The sequence below is a fragment of the Camelus ferus genome, chromosome 18, assembly GCF_009834535.1.
Source record: "Camelus ferus isolate YT-003-E chromosome 18, BCGSAC_Cfer_1.0, whole genome shotgun sequence".
In the NCBI taxonomy this organism is placed as follows: Eukaryota; Metazoa; Chordata; class Mammalia; order Artiodactyla; family Camelidae; genus Camelus; species Camelus ferus.
In genome coordinates this window covers 34,627,867-34,649,409 of record NC_045713.1, presented here as the reverse complement: position 1 = coordinate 34,649,409, position 21,543 = coordinate 34,627,867, and the positions used below count along the sequence as shown (strand labels likewise).

Genomic DNA, 21,543 nt, shown 5'->3' with positions numbered 1-21,543 from the left:
TGTCCTTCGCCGGGCTGTGTGTCCTGGAGCAAATCAGATGCAAAGGCTGATTGTGTCCAAACATTCTGTTTGGGATGTACCTCTGTGCGCGCGCGCGCGCGCGTGTGTGTGTGTGTGCAGGCACGTGGCAGGGGAAACAGTATTGCAGCTTTTCAAACTAAACCCAGGGTCTACTAATTCTGTCTCTTGGGGATCCATACCAACAAGGTCTAACTCAGGGGGACCCTCCATGTGGACATTCAAGCTACACTTGACCATAGTCCCAAACTTCTGTCTTGAGATACCACCAGGGACCCAGGGCAGGAGCATAAAGGCTGTTCTGTGGCACCTTCTCGGGAAAAGCCAGCTCATAACGACAGGAAGTAAGTGTCCAGGCTTCTCAATTCACCTGCCCCCACCGGCCCCTGTCAATCACTCCTCTGTCTCTATAGATTTACCTATTCTGGATATTTCATATGAATGGAACCATACAGTTTGTGACATTTTGTGACTGGCTTCTTTCACTTAGGTTAATATTTTTGTGGCTTAGCCACACTGTGGCACATGTCAGCACTTCATCCTTTCTTATGGCTGAATACCATTCCATCTTGTGGTATGCCACAATTTGTTTACCCATTCATCAGTTGGTAGAACTGGGATTCTTTAGAACTCCCCAAAAGTCCTTTCTCTTGTCTAGCTTGGATTGGGCCGTATGCCCTGAAGTGAGGACCTCATCCGGTGTAAGAAGGTGCGAGACCTCATCCGGTGTAAGATGGGACTCTGCGCAGCACTGATACTTAGGGGCTCTTGTTGACTGGGCCCTGATGATGCCGAGGTCAGAGTAGAGGTGCTGATCTGATGCACCCCCGTCCACCGAAGCTTGGTGATCTTTCCTATTCAGCCTGGCCTTCCCCTGCCTAGGACTAGCAGACAAGTTCCCAGTGATTTCAGTTGGCTGAGACAGATTCGAGTTGAAGATGGAAAGATGGAGTTCTAGGATCTGAGGCTTAAGCTTACCTTCTCCCTTCTTTCACCATCCAGATCCCTTCTGAAGGCAGCCTGGGGGTGTCTTGGGGAGGAAAGAGCTCAGGCTGCTGCCCAGTGTGCCAGCTGAAATGATCCTCTACTCCCACAGAGTGGGGGCTCCTCTGACTTCATTCATTTACCCAGTAAATATTTATTGAGCAGCTGCTATGCACTGGACACTGTGCTGGGTACCAGGTGTTCGACAGTATGGAAAAACACAGTCAGTTCCTGCCTTTGTCCTAGTGGCTGAGGGTGCAGACTTGAGCCACACCACCTGGGTTTGAATCCCAGCTCTTCTGTCTACTAGCTGTGTGAACTTGGACTTGAAAAAATCACTAATGTCTCTGGGCCTCAGTTACCTCATCTGTAAAATGGGTATAATAACAGCACCACCAAATACAGTTCCTAGAGGGTGAAATGAATTAATGGATGTAACATGCTTAGTAGACAGTAAGCACTGTCTAGATGACAGCCATTGTTATTAATTGAGGGGGCGGACATTAATTAGAATAATCACACGAGTTCACACATGTTTACAAAGTGAGGCCAATGTTCTGAAGGAAAGGAAGGGAGGATGTAAGAGCCCTTAGCAAGCAAAGCTCACCCGGACTGGGAGATCTGGGGCAGCTTCCTGGAGGAGGCAGCATGTGACCTGAGGTGCGTGAGAGGGGATAGGAGTTAGCTAGCTGCAGTGTGCACAGTCTGGGAGAGTCTTCCCAGAAAGGAGGTGGCATGGGCAAAGGCCCGGTGGTAGGTGGGACTCCAGCATGTTTGAAGGGCTGAAACACCACAAGCAAGGGCTTGCCTTGCTACCAGTGAAGTGGGGCGAGCCAGTTCCTGCAGGGACTGTTGATCACCTGTCCTGTGGTGGAGTCCTTAGCCTGTGAGCGGTGCAGTTTTAACGAGGAATAACCGTATTTACAGTATATTTACAATATAGCTCACTTTGGCTGCTGTGAGACAGCATGGGGTGGGGGCCCAGTGGGAATGCGGAGGCCAGTGAGGAAGGAGGTGATTGCTGATGATAATGCAGAACCACATTCAGGGAGCCCCCTCCGCCCGGCAGAGGCGGGAATCCTGGAAACCATTGTGAGCTTCTGAATCCAAGCAGCCTCTCGGCCTTGTGGTCACACAGAGCCAGACAGCCGCCTTCCATGTGGGGACCAGGCCCCCCACCTGCACAAAACAGCCCCATCCTCAGGAGGCTAACAGAGCAGGGCTGGCGCAGAGGACCCAGAACACCCAGGGGCCTGAGGCAATCATTTTAGAAGACGGAGCATGAGGCGGCGGGGAACAGCCTAAGGGCTGTGAAAGATGGGGAGGTCGAGACTTCTCTTCGTTCTTTTGGTTTTAATTGTGATCAAACATGCATAACATAAAATTTACCATCTTAACCAGTTTTAAGTGTACAATTCAGTAAAGCACACTCACGCTGTTGTGCAGCCAAGCTCCAGAACTCTTTTCGTCTTGCAAAATTGAAACTCTGTACCTATTAAACAACAATTAATTCCCCATTCTGCCTCCCCCAGCCCTTGGCCACCAGCATTCCGTTTTCTGTTTCTGTGAATTTGGCTGCTCTAGGTACTTCATAGAAATGGAATCATACAATATTTGTCTTTTTTGTGACTGGTTTTATTTCACTTAGCACAGTATCCTCAAGGTTCATTGATGCTGTAGCACGTGCCAGAATTTCCTCCCTTTCTAAGAGTGAATAAATGTCCATTGTATGCATAGACCACATTTTGCTTACCTGTTCATCCATCACTGATGGACAGTTGGGTGATTTCGACCTCATGGCTCTGGTAAATAATGCTGCTATGAACATGGGGGTAGAAATAACTCTTCACCTTCCTGCTTTCAGTACTTTGGGGTCTATGCCCAGAAACAGAATTACTGAATCACATGGTGGTTCTATTTTTATTTTTGAGGACTCTCCATACTATTTTCCATAGTGGCTATACCAATTTCCATTCCCATCAGCAGTGCACAAGGGTCCAGTTTCTCTACATCCTTGCTAACACATTTTTCTATTATTTCTCTTTTTTTTTTTTTTTGATAGTAGCTAGTCCTAATGGGTATGAGGTGTTTCTTAGTCTTTTTAAGGGGCATAAATTCGCAAAACAAGGGCCCTGGAACACTTGGAAGCTTTGAGTAGCTGATATAGATCTCAGTAGACCCACGAGATTAGCTCCAGAGAGTTGTCTCCCCAAAAGATCAGGGCTCTCAAATGATCCTTCTAGAACTTCTTCCCAACCCACATCAGTCTCGTCCTTCTGAATGGGACCACCTGTTCACCAGCAGCTGGAAATCTGTGTGCTCTCCACCTCACTGCTCCACCGGGACCTGCCGGGTCTAATCTAACCCTGACATCTTATGTATGTTCCCATCTGTGACCCCTCCATCTCGACCCAAGTCGGACCCTCATCACTTCACACCTGGGCCTTCAGACTCCCCCAAGAGGACATAGTCCAAGCCAGATCTTGAAAACAAGCTAGAGCTTTTCCAGGGCCATTTGGAAAACCAGAAGCCACCCGCCCCCTGTGGGAGTGGCTTGCAGAATATAATCATTTATTCACTCAAGCAAGTGTGCAGTTCACTTCCTGACTAGCAGTTGAATCAGGCGGAGTGCCAGGCACTGTGCTAGCTACTGGGAGATGCAGCAGTGGAACGGACTTGCTCATCCACTGAGTGAGTTTACAGTCATGGGAGGAATGGAGATGATGTTAGTAAAATAAAGTCAGGGTACTGGGAATGAGAAGGGGTCCTACTTTAGGGGTTGTGGTCAGGGAAGACGAGATGATTTCAAAGAGTGATGTTTAAGCCAAGCCTTGAAATGGGGCCCATTGTGAAAAAGAGGGAGTAGAGGTACCAGGCCAAGGAGGGGACAGCATGTGCAAGGTCCCTGTGGCAGGAAGAGCCCAGCGTGTCCCAGGAACTAAAGAGAACGGCGGCAGGTGGAGTAGAGGATGGAGGAGGGGAGTGGAGTGAGATGAGTTTGGAGAAACACGCAAGCCAGTGACTCATCTTCCTTCTTCAGCCCATCTGCCTGTCCTCTTGGCACCCTTGGCCTCTGTCCTAGCTTCCTCAGGCTGCTGTACGAAATGACCACCAAGTGGGTGTCTTCAGGCAACAGAAATGTATTCTCTTGCAGTTCTAGGGGCTCGAAGTCTGAAATCAAGGCGCCAGCTCCGAGGGAAAACCATCCTTTCCTCTTCCTAGTTTCTGGTGGTTGCCATTAGTCCTTGGGGTTCCTTGCCTTGAAGACAGACCACTCCAAGCTCTACCTCCGTCTTCATTTGATCTTCTTTCCTACGTCTGTCTCTCTTCTCATGACCTTCTTCTAGAGATACCCTGGATTTAGGGCCCACCCTAATCATCTGAACCAGTTCCATCCACAAACACCCTATTTCCACAGCAGGTCACCCTCTGAAGTTCCAAGTGGATATGAATTTAGATGGTGGGGTGGGGGGGACACCTTTCAACCCAGTCCAGCCTTCCGCTGCCCCTTGCTGGGCCGAGTTCAGGAGGCAGCTGCCCTGTGGGAGGGGGCAGTGTGCCCTGGGTCTCCAGCAGCATCTGGAGTGGGCACAGCCAGGAGCCCACTTGGAAGGCAGCTCCTGAACCACTCCGTCCTCTCACCTCTGTGTGGGGACAGAGCTGGTGCCCTTCAGTTCCTTCATTCAACAGTTATTTCTTGAGCACTGACCAACCACCGGGCTCTGGGGGACAACAGGCAGCAAAACAGATAGGGTCCCTGCCACGGGGAGCACAGCATCCCAGGACATGGTTCTTAACAAGGGAAAGTCTCCTGAGTGATTCCTGGAGATTATCTTTAAAATACCTGTCAAATATCAGGACTCCATCCCAAACCAGTTGAATATAAATTCTTTATGGGAAGCAAGAATCTCTGTATTTTTCAAAGCTCTGCAGGTGATTGGAATACACAGAGAGGGTTGAAGTCCCCTGGTCTGGGGAAGATCTAGACCTTCATCATTTACAGTAGTAAATAACAGGGTGAGGGCTAGGGTGCAAAATATGTTGGCCTCAGTACTTCGTGGGAGGTCATATTTGGGAGCCTGATACCAGATCTTCGGGTGTGATCATCTCAGCACCCAGCCACTTTTATTCTTTGGGTGTTCAGAGGTACACACCCTCTTTCTGGAGACCGAAAATCCAGGTGGAGACCATGCAAGGAAAGCTCCACCCAGATAATGTGCGCTTCGGAAAGGGCAGATCGGCTCAGGCTGTTGGCCACGAGGGAATTGGAAAAACATGCCAGTAATTATGCTGTTAACGGTTTTGTTTGCATCTAGTAGCAAAATAATCATTGCCTCAGCCCTGTTATTTATCCGCCTGCCAGAGCACACGCGGAAATGTGGTTTGCTTTCCTCTTGCAGGCTGTTCTGGGTCGCCCAAGCTGTATTTTAGGCTGGACAGCTCTTTGGGGGTTTCTGGAGGTGAGGAGTGACCCAGAGCAACCCCTGGACATAGTCAGGCTGGAATTCTTGGGGTTCTCATGGGACGCAAATGGAAAGCACCGAGACTTCTCAGAAAGTCGAGTGTGGAGCGCAGTCCTGGCTAACGGAGATAAGGAAGGACATCCCTGGGAGGGTGCAGGGAGTTCACGCCATCAGTGCAGGAGGTGGCAGAACCAAAGGCAAGAACGGCATGGCTGTTCTTTCACCCAAGGGATGCTGAAATAAGTGCCAGCTATGTTGTATGTTTGTTGGCTGTTTGTTTGTTTTCCCTTCTTTCATTACTGAAAAAAGTTCAGTCCTGGGGAGAAGAGGTGGTTGGTTTCATCTTGAGTCATGTGTCCATTCTTTGGCCAGCAGGGCTGAGCACTTCGGTCATTCCTTCATTCCCTCATTCATCACATGCTTACTGAGATCCTGCAAGATGCCAGGCAGTGCTCTAGACCAGCGCTGCCCAGTACAACTTACTGTGCGGTTGGAAGTGTTCTCTGACCGCGCCATCCAGGGCAGGGGGCCGCCAGCCCACCCGTGGCTGTTGAGAGCTTGAAATGTGCTTCATGACACCAAGGAATCAAATCTTAAATGTGATTTCATTTTAATTTAAATGTAAATAAATAGCATATTAAGCAGCACGGTTCTCAGTGCTCAAGATAGAGCAGTGAGCAAAACTGATTAAAAATTCCTGCCCCCATGGACCTGACATTTGTGTCATGGGGGCAGGAATACTTCCACTGGAGAGAATTGCACTGCTGTTAGCGAAATAAGAGAGAGCAGATGCTGCCAGCTCAGAAGCAAAGGTGGTCTCTATCCTCTGCCAGTTTGATGGTCTCACCAGAGCCCAGACTGACCATGCACTGAATTTTGCAAGATATTGTCTTCCTAATTTCTCCCTCTCCAGATCTCATGGTCTTCCTCTTGGTGAAGGCTGTCTGCGTGTCCATACACAGGACATTTCCAACCCCGGGCGTCTTCCTGTCCAGTGCGTTGGGCATGTTTGCTTCTCGGGAAAGCTTCATTGATATGGCTTGTCCACCACTGGCCAAGAGCAGGGATGGTGTGCAGTCTGGGATGCTCTGAGCACTTCCAGATGCATCCTGGGAATCTGGACATGAGCCCGGGGTGGCCCACAGTGTGGGTGATCAGCCCTGTGGAGACGGTTACTCTCTCCCTGCCTCCCCCATGCATCTAACTGCAGCTGGAGATTATTCTCAGCGGCATTCTAGAGGAACCGCATGTGTGAAAAGGTCAGGTGGGATAAGGGAGGGCAGTCTCTACCCCTTTTTATTGATAATAGCAGAGAATTAAATGAGCGGGAGCCCACACACAGGGTAAGGTCCAATCGTGGGGGAGATAGATGGAAACTCTCTGGGTTTTATTATGATTATCGTCATCATCACCGCCATTATCATTCACTTCCTTCCTCCCACTTGCTGCCGCTCTGGGCCATTGCCCAGCCTGGGGAGTGGTCAGTAGTGGACTCTCAAAGCTGATGCCTGGGGAAGCCCTTCAAGCTCTGGCAGACCCCGGTGGATTAAAATATTAGCTGGATCTCGTGAGTCCAGTCGGCCCTCCACATCCGCAGGTCCGTATCCAGGTTGGTTGGACCTGTGAACGCGGAACTCGCAGGTATGGTGGGCCGACGGTCAGGGGCTTGAGCATCCTGCGTTTTCATCAATGTGTGGTGGGTGTGGAGCCATCCCCTGCAGATACCGAGAGACGGCTGTGTTTACCGTGTGTGGGATCCTGGGCCAAATGACTGCGTTGCTTTATCTAAAGTCACAAAAACCCCAGAAGGTAGATACTATGACTGCATCCCATTTTACAGATGAGGAAACTGAGGCTGCTAAACCCTCGTTCTCTCCATCTGAAACGTCCAGGCATAAATTTCCGATAAGCAAGAGTGCAGGAATGCCCATCAGAACCTGAGTCCAGAGCCACCAGCATTCAGCACTACCGAGCAGCTGTCACTTTCTGCTTTGGTCCCCACAGCATCCGCAGGAGTTGGCACAGGGAAGGGCACTGAGGCTCAGCGGGCTCGAGGGACTTGCCCAAGGTCACACAGCTTGGTGTAGTTGCCAAGCCTGGGTTTGAACACAGGTGCAGCTGCCTCGCAAGTACAGCCTCATTCTGCGCCTCAGCTGCCTCACCGCAAGGCTGGCCAGCAGTTGACTCCTGGGGAAAAAGCCAATCACAAAACGCAAGCCCCAGCACTTGACCGCCACGGCCACTGCGGTCCCATTTCCAAATGGGCTCTCTCCCTCTGGCTGATGGAAGACCGGGCTTTACCAGTTGTGTTTGCTCTAAGCAAGGATGGAGGAACCAGCTGTCCCGCATTAGCGGAGAATGCCCAGCTTTCAAATTCCTGTATGATCCTGTTCCCTCTCGATCTCGGACTCTCCAGACCTTTCCCCAAACTGCTGAACTGCAGTGCCAATGGAATCCTCACTCATTTAAACATTAGCCTCGAGCAGCATAATTAAGAACGAAACGGCTGCCGTCCCCCTGAATGTGCACAGCTGTTCCGCAGCAGAACCGAAACCACGCTGGCGTGTTCTGCGCCATCACTCACTCCACGAGGGCACGTGAGCGAACACGCGCTGTCATCCTGACCTGGATTTGCATCCTCTCTCCATCCCTTACTAACTGCATGATCTCAGGACAGGTGAATCCAAGCTTCCCGAGTCTCAGTTTTTTCTCACCTGTAAGAGGGAGATGATAATGTTACCAGCGGCCAAGTGGGAGTCCAAGCTCTGCCTGAGGTCCGGCTCTGTCGGCTGTCTGATATGCAGCTGAGTGTGGGCACAAAGGCTCAGATCTGCACTCATGTGCATCCTCATATCTGACCCTCCCACCATCTAACGTTGGGCCCGGGATGCTCAGCCCAACCCCGGGCGAGGGGCATCGTGGAGAGAGAGACAGCTGCGTCTGCCAGGGAGACCTTAGCTTCCTGCATGATTGGAAGAGGCAGAACGGAAAAGTGTGCCTGATCCTGATCCCAGGTGGTCAGGTGCAGCCCAGGCTTGAGGCAGCAAACATGAGAAAAAGTCGTGGAATCCAGCTGGGGGCTCTCACCAAGCGGTGACCCAGTCCACCACTAGTAACTGTGCCCAAGCCATCTCCCTGGCGCTGAGTCATCGTACCATCAGTCCCTTCTACCTTTGGGTAAACCTAGGAAGGATGGGCAGAGGAGGGGCCCGATGTGGCAAGCAAGACCAGAGCCCCCTCCCCACAGCACTTGCCTCCTAGGGTCATTGTAAAGATGAGACATCCTGAAACACAGGGCCCAGGGCGGAGTTGGGTATTTATTTCACTCGCTCAAGAAACGATTCTCTTATTGTTACTCTCATAACTAAAACTCCTGGACAGTTATTAATTCTAGATCAAAAACATGGTCTCGCCTTTTTCGTGGTCACTTTCTTTATTCTCTGCTGCTTCCTTCTCTCTGATAACTTATGCCTCTACACCCTTGTGCTAAATAGAAATGCAGATCGGGAGAGAGAGTGCGCGCACGCCTTTGAGGAAATCCGATCATTGGAGTCAAGAAGGCCACTGGCTGGAACTGAGATGTTTGGGCACATCTGTAGTTGAGCCACCCGGCCCCCATATCCCCTCCCTGCTACAAGGCAGTTTTAAGAGAGCCTTGGTGTTTATCAGCCTTCTTAACCACAACGGGCTAAAACAACACCCTCAAGCCATTGTAGCTGCAATCTCCTCGAAGCTCAAGTTGGAGGAAGTTTTTGGAAACTTCCTCTGGAGCTCTGTAGGTAGACCTCCTCTTCGACCTCACCACCCCAACCCCATCCCCAAGGCCCCCAGGCAGTGTCAGAAAGTGGCTCGGACATCTGGACCAGCCCGTAGTCTGGGGGATAGTCACGGAACAGAAGCCAAGTCTGAGAGCACAGTCTCCTGCCTCCTCCCACTGCCGTCCATCTGAAATGAAACAGCCACACCTGGTCCACACTGAGCATCTGGAACCCAGATTCTGACCTTGGCCCAGCGCCCATAACACAGCTCAGTTGGAAAGTGGAGAGTGGGAAAGAGAAGGCTGTTTGGTGGTGTTGGCCAGCCTTCCTAGGGTGAGGGGCCGAGTGGAATCCCACATCAAGTGTTTTGTTCCCTCATGGAGCAGAAATGGAAATTGTGTCCCCAAGAGCCACCGGCTGTCTCCTGTGTCCTTTCCTCCTCTGAGGGAAGGATTCTCCTTGGTGCAGTTTAATTGTGTTCATCAGTCAACATTACTTGGCAAACCCAGCCGGGGGCACAAACATTGCCACCCCTTTCTCAGCGTAATTGTGCTCTTTGAGATGCTGGAATGTGGTTTAAGGCCAAGCAGTTTTTGATTACAGAGTCAATCTTTGTTTAAAAGTTTGCCGCCCTGGGGAAGTTTCTAACAAGTTACTTTAAACAATGCGTTCTCTGGACACCTACAGCTAAATGGTCCCATTAATCCAAATTGCTTTGCCGGGATGCGGTACAGCCATTCAGCAACAGGGCAGTGTCCGAGACGGGCTTCATTGAGAGCGATGGCTGCAGAACCGAGAGGTGCTGCTTTGTCATGAATTGATCTGTAAGGAGATGTGCACTCCCGGGTGTCCCCGCCTTTATCCATCCAGCCCTAAGCGTGTGCAGGGTGCTCTGCTCAGTGTTTCCGTGGTCTCATTTAATCTCTCCGCCGCCTAGTGAGATAGGACTTCATCACCCTCATTTGAGAGGCAAAGGACATGAGAACTCGCCCAAGGTTGCTCACCTACTAAGAGATGGAGCTCAGACTTAAACCCATCCCTGTCCTTAACCACAAGCCAGGGCTTCCCAATTCTGATCCACAGCGTGCCAGATGATTTAAAGTGGTGTGCAGGTGAGGTTTAGAAGATGTCCATATTTATCTATATTAATCCCTGTAAGGAAAAGCTAACATACCCCAGATTTCTGAAGCTGAATTTTTCTTTAAAAAAAAAAAAAAGTTGATCTAAATAAGAAAATGTTAACAAAGCAATAACACAAGGGGTAAGTGGCTCTTCAATCATTCAGCAAATATTTATTGATGCCTACTATATATGCCAGGCACTTTGCTGGGTGCTGGGATACAGCCGTAAATTAAGCACTTTCCTGTTGTGGCACGTCCATGCTGATGAGAGGAAGAGACAGGCAGATAAGTGATGGGTAATACGTGAGGTGGAAAAGTACAGCATGCAAAGAGAAGGGTGATCCAGGAAGATGCTTTGATAGGATGAATGTGTCAAAAAGTCTGAGAAAAATGTATGCATGTCCAAAAACAGAGGAACAGTATAATGACAGGGGTCAGTAAGCATTTTTATAAATGGCTGGATAGTAAATCAAATATTTATTATTTTTAGCTTAGGTTTTACAAGCCATATGGTCTCTGTCACGAGGACGCCATTCAACCCCTATAGCAATAAGGCAACCATAGACAATATGTAAACAAATGGGTGTGGCACTGTTCCAATAAAACTTTATTTATAAAAACATGTGTTGGGCCATAGTTCACAGACTCCTGCACAAGACCGTTCTGCCCAGTCTCCCACATTTCAGATGATGGCCCTGCCCAGAACACTCCCATCTCAGCCTTCACAAATTAAGTTCCCCATCCACCCACTCATCCTCCCATGCATGGCCTTTCCTGCGTTGTCAGATGAGTCTGTCAACCCATGTGCCAGCTTTGATGGACTCTTTGCTTCAGCTTTCAGGACCCTGGGTAAAGGAAGAGTGATAGAGATTCTTGAGGCCTTTTTGTCAAGCTCCTCTGGAGCCTGGCCGGGGATCCCACCAGCCCTGGGTAGCTGGACTTAACATAAAACAACTGGCTTCTTTTCCTTTATTTTTCCCCAACCTACATGGCTTACCAGTCCTGAACTTGAGCTGGAAAGAAGCACGTGAAATGCGGCTCACCTGTTAGTGTTGCCTGACCAGGGCCAGCCAGAGACATGGCAGTTTGTTCAGAGAGGGTCCTTCGTGACTGTAGGCCTATCCAGCCCCCCACAGTATGTGCAGCCAGAGCAGATTGTATGTTCTTACCAACAGCCTTCTCTTCATAAACCCATCAGAAGTACCTGGTGCCCCCTAACACTGTAATTTACCCTGCACCACCTTCTTCAGTCTGAATCAAAAAGGTTAATGACATTGAATCCTGAGACTCATTGATTTCAGTACTTACCCCAGCTTCCCGCTCCCTTTGAAACCACAAGACTTGTTTATCTTTCCTCGGCTGACCAGGCAAGTTGCTGAGTAATGCCTCAAGGCCAGCTAATTCTCAGAGATTCCCCAGAGTGGCAGGACATGTTTTCCTGTTGTGCTTTCTGTAAATCTGGTTGATCTTGTGTGGTTCTCCAACATTTTTCTGCCTAGATGTGTCTGGGCGCCCTGTCTGTAATCTGTCCCATGAGTCTGCCACAGGTTGCAGTGTTGATTTGGGAAGAGAAATTTTGATCCAAGATGATGACCACAAAACACATTCTAATAAAATGTCAGCTTTAGTTCTTCACTATTGGTTGATTGATTCATTCATACAGTCAATCTATTGACTGACCAGTCAACACAAGCTTATTGGAAACATAAAATGTGCCAGACATTTGCTGTTATTGCTAACAGCCGCCAATAGGATAGTTAACATTCCTGCCTTCATAGATTAGGCCATTAAATAATTACATCTTCATTGCATTGTTAGGATGAAAGTTCACATGCATATAATATAGGAAACAAACATGCATATAACCTTTTTTCTTCTGCAGAATCAGAGAAAGCATCCCTGGAGAAGTGTCCTTGAACTGAAAGTTAGAGGAAGAGAAGGAACTAAATGGGTAAAAAAAAAAAAATAGGGGATGAGTGTTCCAAACAGAGAGGGCTGTGTGTGTGTGCAAAGGCCCTGAGGCATGAGGGAAGAGGGCCCATGAGCAAGTTAAGAAAAGGACAGGGTGTGGCAAGAGGATAAACCAATAGAATGAGGCCAGAGAGGTAGTCAGGACCCTGAGAGCCATGTTAAGATGCCCCAGTTTATCCTAAAAGCAACAGGTTACCTTTGAAAAGTTTTTTATTATTTTTTTAAACATTTTTTTATTGAGTTATAGTCATTTTACAATGTTGTGTCAAATTCCAGTGCAGAGCACAATTTTTCAGTTACACATGAACATACATATATATTCATTGTCACATTTTTTTTCTCTGTGAGCTACCACAAGATCTTGTATATATTTCCCTGTGCTATACAGTATAATCTTGTTTATCTGTTCTGCATATGCCTATCAGTATCTACAGATTTTGAACAGAAATTGCCATGATGAGATTGTTTTAGTTCTTAATCAATTGCTTGGCAGTGGGAAAAAAAGGAAGGAGAAAAAAAAGTAGAGAGCTATGCTAGGCTGCTGGAGGAGGGGAAATATAATAGCTAATACTTTCTGCTGGTGTATATGTACATTATAGCCCAGGTAGTCACTTTCCATCAGAATGGTCCCCCATGTTGTTTCATTACTGTTACTGTCTCTCCCTGTTGGGCCTTCCTGCAGCACACGGCATTGTTAGTTTCCAGGCCCCTGGGTTTCCTGGAGAGACACCGTAAGCTGGAGTTGGACCCAGAAACCCTTTTTCTCTCATCTCTGTTTGGCAGAAATTTTCCAGGACTCAGGCCATGGAAAGTGTAGCAGAGGGATCAGAATGTGCATCTGGGGAGTCAGCAGGGTCTGAATCCAGTCTGGCCCATTTACCGGTCAGGCAACCTTGGGCAAATTGCTCATCCTTTCCATTCCTTGGTTTTCTTATCTGTAAACTGGGAACAGTCACAGTCACCTCCCTCAACCTTTGCTGTGAGGATGGAGCTGTGAAATGACATGTGGCCGGCCTGGCACAGAGAAAGTGCTCAATGGTGGCAGTAGGGTCGCCCAGAGTGACAAATCCACCAGGTGGACGGTCTCATGAGTGCAGAAACGACACCTGCTTTGCTTAGGTTGTGTCTCTAGTGCCAGGTGCAGTGCCCGGCGCACAGTAGGGGCTGTTCCATTTAACACCTCTGTGGCCGCAGTGCCTGTTGCCACTTATTCCAAGTGGGCAGAAGACTCACTGATCCTTTATTATATGTTTCTCACTTCCACGATTATTAAAAGCAACTTTGGGTTGTTTTTTTCTTTTTTCCTGGACTGAGGACCAGTGGAAAGGTTTTGTCTTTACTTGTTTCTTTCAGCTACAGGCATTTTCAGCTCACTCTGCCATGCAAATGGAAAACATTTCAAAGAGCGGGAGAGTCAATTTCCCGAGAACAATGAGCCGTAGTGGGTTCTTGTAAATCCTAAAGTTGGCTCCGTCACTTCTCCCCTTAACTCGGAGGTGCCGGCACAGACACAGAGGGGCCGCCTCTGGGGGCCCAGCCAGCCGAGGGATGGTGACCTGTCGCACCTGTCCGGCAGCCTGCTGGCTTCCTCACAGTCGGGAGAGAGTTTGGATCCCATGTGATCCCTTGATGTCATATGGCAGGTATCTAAGCTGTCCCCATCTCCATGAGAGGGAGCTGGGAGGCCAACACGGAGGCTGCCTGCTTGCTCTCCAGTTTCCCCAGCCAAACCATGCTCTCCAGCCCTCTGGGTCTCTTTGGTGAAGCTCGGGCTCTGAGGCCTGGCGATCAGGCACGAATCACTGCTCCTGTTGCACGTGGACTGTCTAACCTGGCACGAGTAATTTAACCTCTCTGTACTTCTTCTTCTGCAAAATAATAGTACCCACCTCATGTGGTTGTCAGGAAGGCAAAATGAGAGTCAGTATTTACCAGGTGCCTGGAACGTGATTTGTACCCTCAGGAGTCGTCATCATCACTGGTACTGGATGAGGTACCCAAGCTTCGAGAAGCTTAGTTTCCTCCACTGTGAAGTACAGCGAATGCTGCCCACCTTCTGGACGGGTTGGAGGATTGAGTGAAGAGTGTATATGAAATATGGGCGACATACCAAGTACAATTATTCATGTAGCTATGTTACGACTTTTTTTTTCAGTTTGAAGTTGTGGGCTTCTGTTGGTGTTTGTTTATTGTGATGAAATTCATATATCACAAAATTTCCCATTAGTGGCATTTAGCACCTTCACAATGTTGCGCAACCACTATCACTGTCTAGTTCCGGACATTTTAATCATTCCAAAAGGAAACTCTGTACTGCGTTAAGCAGTTACCCTCTGTTTCCCCATCCCCTGGCCCCTGGCAATCACCAGTCTGCTTTCTGTCTCTATAGATTTACCTATTCTGGACATATCACATAAATGGAATCATACGATGTATGGTCTTTTTTTTTTTTTTTTTTTGGTCTGACTTCTTTCACTGAGCATCATTTTACAAGGTCCATCATGTTGCTGCCAGGTGTCAGTATCTCGTTCCATTTTACGGCTGAGTGATATTCGGTTATGTGGCTGGAACTACATTTGCTTTATCCATTCATCTGTCAGCGGACATTTGGGGTGTTTCCCCTTTTTGCCCTCTGTGACTAGTGCTGAATAGTCACGTACAGGTTTTTGTTTGAACACCTGTTTTCAATTCTTCTGGGGTTTATAGTGGCTTTTTAGCATACGTGGTCCAGCTATCTAAGAAAAGGAGGAAACAGTAAGAAGATCAAGTAAGAAAAGAGGGATTTTGGCTTCTGTATCTGGGTTTCCTTTTCCGGCTAAGCTCAGCTCTTCGGTAGCCAGAGTTTGCTCTTGGCTTTGTTCTTGCACTTCTGGGTCCTGTCAGTGTCCCACAGGCCATGGCTCTGCCTGGAGAAACCCCTGCTGACCATGTGCTATGTGATGTGCCTAGGGAAGCCAGCCAGCTATCCTTTCCCTGCCTTAGAGGGGATAAGCCAGAAGCGCTCTGGGATAATCAGCATTTCCTGTGTGCGAGGCACTGGGCTAAGCCTTTCACACACATGATCTCATGACTCAGACTGGGAAACTGAGGCTCTGAGGGATAAAGGAACCTACAAGTTCACACATCAAGGAAGCAAAGAGGCAAGCTTCAAACCCAAACACCCGATGCAGAGAGATGTCCCTGCAGGACGGTGGCACCTCACTTGGATTCGTCTCAGCTGGACCTGCCCACGTCTCTGCCTTGGTGTGGAAGGGATTCTCTGTGAGTTTGGAAATTCCATCTCAGGGACCTGGCACAGCCTCGGGGATTTTCTTCGACCTTTGTCCCTCTGTATATTAAGCAACTATTACGGGCCAGACGTTGTGCCAGCCAAGCATTTCTCAGCTGGGGTTCCTCATCTGAACCTCAAAACTCAAAAAATGATCAGCATGACTATGTTCTCAATTCTTGCAAGGATGGCACATAACTAGTGCCATTCCTGATGCATAGGAGGGAAGCTAAGCCAGGACTCACAGTGGATGCCCCGGGTACCAGGGATCCGTTCTCCCAGAGACTTGGTCTCAATCATCACTGAACAACTCCAGCATCCAGAACAACACCTGACAACACAGTAGGTATCACATAACTGTCTGAATGGATGAGTGGGGATATAGTGATGTGAACACTCATCTATCTAGTACACGTCCTGTTTTACAGTTTACAATACAGTCCTCTTTTATAAATCCAAACCATTTAAATCATCAAGGACCCAGCACTAAAATAATTCATCAATAATCCATGAACGTGTACAAGCACCTTTCCAGCACAGCCATGTGTGAACAGAGATGATGTCTGTTAAACAGACTTCTTTTCCTTAAGAAACACTGTATCAGTCACTATAAGAACAAAAGGGGAGAAGGACTAAGCTATTACCCCTAATAAGCACGTCAGGAGGGACTGTAAATGAATAACCTTTATCCAAGGAGCAGGATACATGAGCGTGTGGAAAGTCTAATAAAATCAGGGCTTAAATACATGCACCCCCAATGTTCACAGCAGCACTATTTACAGTAGCCAAGACATGGAAGCAACCTAAGTTTCCATCAACAGAGGACTGGATAAAGAAGTTGTGGTATATTTATATGATGGAATACTACTCAGCCATAAAAAAGAATAAAATAATGCCATTTGCAGCAGCATAGATGGACTTGGAGATCATCATTCTAAGTGAAGTAAGCCCGAAAGAGAAAGAAAAATATCATATGATGTCACTCATATGTGAAATCTGAAAAAAAAGAAAAAAGGAAAAAAGGACACTATGAACTCATCTACAAAACAGAAATAGACTCGCAGACATAGTAAACGATCTTATGGTTCCAGGGGAAAAGGGAGTGGGAAGGGACAAATATAGGAGTCCAAGATTTGCAAATATAAACTATACAAAAATAGATTTAAAAAACATAAATGTCTTCTGTATAGCACAGGGAACTACAGTAACCTTTAATGAAAAAGAATATGGAAACAAATTTATGTATGTATATGTATGACTGGGACATTATACTGTACACCAGAAATTGACACATTGTAACTGACTATACTTCAATTAAAAAAAAAAAAATCAGAGTTTAAGTTACCTCCATTGAAATGGGACATACAAGTCAAAGTGATACCAGTGGCTGAAAAAGCTGAATGCATGGCTAAAGTCAGAATTGAACAAATATGAAAGGTAAAGGAAGGAAGGGAGGGAGAGAAGGAAGAGAGGAAGCAGGGAGAGAGAGACAGAGGGAGGGAGGGAAGAAGAAAGGAAATTTAATTTGCATCTGGAGTAGTAACACAGCTAATACTTATTAAGTGTTTACTGTATACCATGCACCCAGATGAAGCACTTAACCTAAATGCATCAATCCTTTTATCCTCAGAACAACCCTAGGAAACGTGTCCTATTGTGTTTCCCGTTGTTCAGAAGGCATGAGTGCTGCTCAGAGACACTGTATCTGCACAAGGTCGGACAGGTGGTGAGGGCAGAGCCCCACCAGTCCTGCTACAGAGACTGAGTCAGATGTTATTCTCTTCCCTCCTCTCCACCTAAAAAAAAAAAAAAAATGGAATCTGAATTGGCTTTCTTCTTTCATGATTTTTGAACTTTTATTTTTAAGCTACTAAATCTTCTTTTCTTAATTGAAACTTCACTCAAAACCCCAGTGTAGTTGACAGTGGCTCCTCTCTGAGCTGTCCTGAGACCCCACCGGCCCAGCAGAACCCCGGGCTGCCCCAGACACAGCTCTCAAACCACTGATCTACATGATAAATTCTCTTAAAACCTTTCCAAGGTTTGCTGTTTTGGGGACTTGTCAAATTACTACCTTGGAGACTGTGTCCTCTGCTTCAACAGCCTGATTTCTTTATGACTTTCTCATCAGCCCTCTGAAATAACAGAAACAGGCTCAGAAATCTGTGGGTGAAGAATTCACTGGGTGCAGCGTGTCCTGATCCTCCAGAATCTCTTTCGAGCCAAGAACCTGTGTCTGCTTGAGGTCTGCAGGGGTGGCTGCAGAGTTTGTTTTTCCATGGAGGCGTGTGCGGCTGCTCTTCTGTGTTGCAGTGCATTTTGACTTTGTTCCAGTACAGACAGGCTAGGGAAGCGGGCAGGCTGCCAGGGTGCTCGGGGACAGTCAGCTGTCCTCCAAGCCAAGTCTTACCCGGGGCTGAAATCGGAACTGACCTAACCCTGAAGTCCTGGGAGATGGAGAGCCTTGTTGTATCTCACCCCCAGCAGAATGCAGACGTGAATCCTAGAGAAGTCTTAATAATCATAACAGCAACAGTAACAGCTAACATTTTAGCATTCTGTGGGCTAAGCTACTCAACCTAGAGTGAGTCCTGTCGCTGTGCCCTGCCCACCAAGCCTTGTCCCACTTCTGGCCAAAGTTCTGTATCAGCCAGGAGCGTTCAGTTGCAAGCAACAGTTTTAATGCCCTGTTATTTCATTTAATCCTTATTGCAACCCTGTGAAATGTAGGTATTGTTACCATCCTCAGTTTTCAAGATGACGAAATTGAGCTTCAAATAGCTGAAATGACCCGCCCAAGGCCACACAGCTAATAAGTGGTAGGGCTAGAGCTGGAACCTACATCTCTCCGCATTATTTTAACCACTCCAAATCCTGATGTGTTAGTGTCGGTGCGTTAGAGACCATCTGTCTGGTGAAACTGGAATGGCTAAATTATTGCCATGGGTCATTGCCATCATTTGAACAAACCCAGAGGAATGTGAAATGTTGTGAAATAGCTGGTTTTAGCCATACACACAGAAAGTCGAACTTACTAATGCAGTTCAGTTTGGATTCATGGTCATTTACACTCCAGCCCTTGCCAGTTGAACTGACGCTGAGCTGGTTCTTGCAAAAACAGGCAGGAGTTGACCAGTCGAAAGATGTAGGAAGGGTGTCCCCAGCGTAGGGGACAGTATGGAAAGGCCTTCATTCTGGAATGCAACACACGTGGGTGGAGCCATTCTGCGGGCCACGCTGAAACGGGCATGAGGACCCAAAGAGAAAAAGGCATGTGGCTGCTCGAACCTGCCCTGTTTCAGGCCTGTGCTGGATACTCAGAAAATAGAGGTGAATCCAGCAAGGCTCACGTCCTCAGGTAGCTTGCAGTCAAGGAACTAGAACATACTTAACTCTAATGAGTGATAGGAACACAGGCATGTAAGATTTAAAATGCTGCGTTTTGGTGGAATATTGGTAAAGGCTGGGAACGCCTTTCCTCTAACATTTCTAAGCAAAGATTTAGGAAGTGCCAGCTCCCATTTACGAAGAAAGTAGCAAAGATCAGAGAGAAATTTCTGCAAACACCTCTCTAAAAACAGCTTTCACTGCAGCCAAGTTTTGGGTTTTGCACTTAAATCACATTTACTTTTAAGATTCCATCTTTTGATGTTCTCCAAAGCAGGCCTTGTCTTGTCCCCGCCAAACCAAATCAAATAACTGGCTGTGATCGGTTGCTGTAAAGGGATGCAGAATCTAGTTAACCAAATGTTCTGCTCATTTGAGATGTCTCGTGGCATATGAGGACAACCAGATTTCAGAGAATTAAAATACAGTCAAATAGACTTCACACACACACACACACACACACACACACACACACACACACACACACACACACAGAGGCTGAGTGGCAATTCAGTTCTTCGTTCACGATTCCAGCAGTGCTCTAGGGTCAGGCTGGGCCTCTGGGTGCTGGTTCTTGTCAGTTACCTTTCCGCGCCAGCCATCTGGAGCAAGAGTTGACATGTTAAGAGTTCCCACTGATGGGATGTCAGATAAACTGCCTCTCAGAGTGGCTTATGTATGTTTAAAATGAAAAATGTGTGTCTCCTAAATGTTCGGTGGAAGCGCTGAGGCTTTTGAGAAGTGGTTTGCCAGTTCCTGCAAATGCAACGAGCATGTTTTAATTCTGCGTCATTTTCACCAGTAACAAAAAGATAAATCTGATTAGAAGTAACTGGATTTTCTTATCCAGGTGGTTATCAAGCTTGCTGCCTGCCTGTGTGGAGGGGAAGAGCTGGTGCCTCCAGAATGCTTTGTGATTTAATTCACCTGGTGGTTCACCCCCTATCCCGAGAACCTCCCTGTTTGTCTTGCCTTCCCCACCAGCCCCACTTCTCGAGGACAGAGACCATGACCGCTTTACCCACTATGGTCCCAGGGGGCTTGCATCTACCCGTCAAGGTGGGAAATCCTGTCTCCTAGGAGAGCAAACAGAATTTGCAGAGTCTTAGAGTAACGAAAGAGCACAGACATTTAGAGAGCTTCAAGTGATCCTGAAGACTGAACGGGCAGGGCCAGCTCCTGACCCACTTTGCAGCCCTGCTAAGGAGCTAGGACATTGTCCCTCAGAGGATGGAGAGCCATTGAGGATATTAAGCAGAAGAGGGGGCGCGATCACTTACGTTTTAGAAGATCTTATGGCTGTTTCCTGAGGATGGATTAGAGCGGGTTGTGGGAGCTGGGGTGGCACTTTCTCCAGTTTACTTTTCCTCGGGTGCCCAACTGTGGCTACATTTGTGCCCACGGCGTCCAGGAAGAATGACAGCGTCTAGCCGTCCCTGTATCCTAGCACACGAGTCTCGCTGTGAACTTCAACTACATTTGAATCAGGGCTTGCCTTCTCTTATCTGCCTTTGGCTCTTGCCTCTTCTTCAGAGAACACTAAACTTGACCTTTCCTCTTGTTGTTCTCGAATTCTGGCCTTCCTGAGAGACTTCCTAGCAGACAAGAAGACTTCAGTAAGGTCCAATCATGAACCATCCGGAGAGTCGAGGACAGAGATGGCAGCATTTCTCCCCAACCCCAAAAGAAATAAACCTTAAGGAAATGTGGGTCCAAATCCATTTGTAAGATGGAGTGTAGTGAGAGGAATCAGGTGGCTGGGGTCAGATTTTGGACAAGCACCACAGAAAGGCCCCCCTACTCCCCAGACAGAAGGTTTTATCTGTGTCAACTCCTGATGTGCAACATTGTACGTTCTACGACAATGCTGTTGGAAGGAGTAGGAGGCTTCAGAAGAGGGCTGTGGTTTCTGGTGGGTGTTTCCTGGCTCTCCTTCTAAAGAAACGGAACACATGCCTGCAGCTTATTCACCTTGAGGAAGCAGAATGGAAAAGAGCCCAGACTCAGTCAGAGGTCCTGAGGTCCGAATCTCTGCCCCTCCTCTTCTAAGACTTTGGCCAAGCCCTTATATCTGTGTGTCCCACTTTATTCACATAAAAACCGTACCCGCTTGATGGGGTTATTGTGAAGTTAAAAGAGGAGGAGGAGCACTTGGCACTTTGCAGGCAACAAAAGGCATGTTTTCTGCCATCGTTATTATTTAGTGTTTTCTCATTGCCCCACGACTCCTCCAGGTCAGAGACATAGGGAAGAGTGTTCCTGGCAGAGGGAATGGAATGGGCAAAGGCACAGAGGTAGAGGTGAATGACCATGCTCTCTCCCTTTGTGGGCGGAGCCCCTTCTGTGGCGTGGTCCTGTGCTGGGCATCCGTGAGCCCCGCATGCCGACACGTTTGTTAAACACACCAGTGAATATCTGTTGAGCACCTACTGTGTGTCAGGTCCTGGAGGAACAGAACAGAATTAGACCCAATGCCTGCTTGCCTCATGACTGTAGCCAGACTCCTGAAAAGTATCTACCAAGGTTGTCCTACTGAAAATTGGTGCTGTCAGCAGGCAGATGGGCATCAGCTG

General features: G+C 47.9%; 1 protein-coding gene and 1 long non-coding RNA gene across 2 annotated transcripts in view; one reads left to right on the top strand and one right to left on the bottom strand.

The window, feature by feature from the left end:
• Positions 1-21,543, top strand: part of XYLT1 (xylosyltransferase 1) — a 292,362-nt gene that overhangs the window by 217,601 nt on the left and 53,218 nt on the right. The gene's annotated exons all lie outside the window — the stretch shown is intronic.
• LOC116657613 lies at positions 6,961-20,096 on the bottom strand. The gene is made up of 3 exons (XR_004312797.1): positions 20,086-20,096; positions 8,747-8,749; positions 6,961-8,090 (listed from the first exon to the last, which is right to left on the bottom strand). It is a non-coding gene; the product is annotated as an uncharacterized LOC116657613 (long non-coding RNA).